The sequence below is a fragment of the Chrysochloris asiatica genome, unplaced genomic scaffold, assembly GCF_000296735.1.
Source record: "Chrysochloris asiatica unplaced genomic scaffold, ChrAsi1.0 scaffold00027, whole genome shotgun sequence".
Classification (NCBI taxonomy): Eukaryota; Metazoa; Chordata; class Mammalia; order Afrosoricida; family Chrysochloridae; genus Chrysochloris; species Chrysochloris asiatica.
The window spans coordinates 18,271,403-18,272,015 of record NW_006408545.1 but is presented as its reverse complement, the minus strand read 5'-3'; positions in this window follow the sequence as shown (position 1 = coordinate 18,272,015).

The window sequence follows — 613 nt, the reverse complement described above, 5'->3', positions numbered from 1 at the left end:
TCCATATTTGACTATAAATTTCGAGCAGCTTCTCCTAATTATTCTGATGCCGAGATGAACTCAGAACCAATCTGAACTGATCTGTGTGAATAAATAATTATTTTAAAACATTAATTTGAATAAAAATATATTTTTTTAGTTGAGATTTTAAATAGCTGTCTATCCAGTCCCTGGCCCAAAATAAAAACAAGATAAAGAAAATCATAATACATAAATCAGAATCAGTTTTCTTAAATGAGAAATTTCTTTAATTCCTAAGGAAAAGAGACAATTCTAGCAGAGTCCTAATCTGACAATGACTATATAGGTGGTATGTCACTCCACTGAGCACTAGAGCAGAATGAGGACTCCATGAGAAAAATATCTGCAGAACTTTACCTGTGGATTCTGATGTGAGTCTGAAGAGAGCTCTTCGCTGTGAAAGATTTGCCGCAGATTTCACAAGTAAATGGCTTCTCACCTAAAAAAAAGATATTTTGAAATATATATTCAGAAAAAAAAAAAAAAAGGTGAAAACATCCCATAGCTTCACAATATAAAAAAGAACAAGAGCATGAACGAATGAAGCACTTACCAAGCACCTACACTCTACCTAGACACTGTATGCTGACTG